Here is a 1,040-nt window from a genome sequence, read left to right on the forward strand (position 1 = left end):
AGGAGCTGCTTTGGCTAATCGTATAATCTTCATCATCAGGAAACTATAATTAGTTAATCATATATATATATATATATATATATATATCCTTCCCCAACAAGAACGCTGTCAGGTAATCAAAGATATTGTCTCAATCGAAAGGTGTAATTGTTTATCTTGTTTCCTCTAAGGAATTGCTTATTTTATGTCTAGATTTTTTGTTTTTGAATTTCGCGCAAAGCTACACGAGGGCTATCTTCGCTAGCCGTCCCTAATTTAGCAGTGTAAGACTAGAGGGAAGGCAGCTAGTCATCACCACCCACCGCCAACTCTTGGGTTACTTATTTTACCAACGAATAGTGGGATTGACCGTCACATTATAACGCCCCCACGGCTGAAAGGGCGAGCATGTTTGGTGTGACGGGGATTCGAACCATCAGATTGCGAGTCGAGTGCCGTAACCATCTGGCCATGCCGGGGCCTTTATGTCTAGAACTCCATCTTTTAAGAATTCGCATCTATTCTCGGAGGATACTTTTCAGCAGGAAGATACATCTGTCATTGTAAAACCTTTTTCATGGAAACCTTTGGCCCGGAATGGCCAGGTGGTTAGGGCACTTAACTCGCAGTCTGAGGGTCGCGGGTTCGAATCCCCGCCCCCACCAAACATGCCCAAGAGTTGGTGGTGGGTGGTGATGACTAGCAGCCTTCCCTTTAGTCTTACACTGCTAAATTAGGGACGGCTAGCGCAGATAGCCCTCGTGTAGCTTTGTGCGAAAATTCAAAAACTAACAAACAAACCATAGAAACCTTTACCACGCGTATCTTTTTTCGTCCATACGCCTCAGGACTTAATCCTAAACTGTCTTATTATGGTGATTTTAAAGATCAGGTTCTATCATTCAAGTAATAACTTCTACCAGAATAGTTGCTAAAATTCGCCAATAAACATTGCAATTAATAATAATTAGTCTTAATTATGAGTGACAGAAACACTACAGTTTACTTGTTCAAAGGCATTACTCTCACCACTTCATTTTATACTTAGATCATTCTCAGAA

This window comes from Limulus polyphemus, unplaced genomic scaffold, assembly GCF_000517525.1.
Source record: "Limulus polyphemus unplaced genomic scaffold, Limulus_polyphemus-2.1.2 Scaffold3440, whole genome shotgun sequence".
Classification (NCBI taxonomy): domain Eukaryota; kingdom Metazoa; phylum Arthropoda; class Merostomata; order Xiphosura; family Limulidae; genus Limulus; species Limulus polyphemus.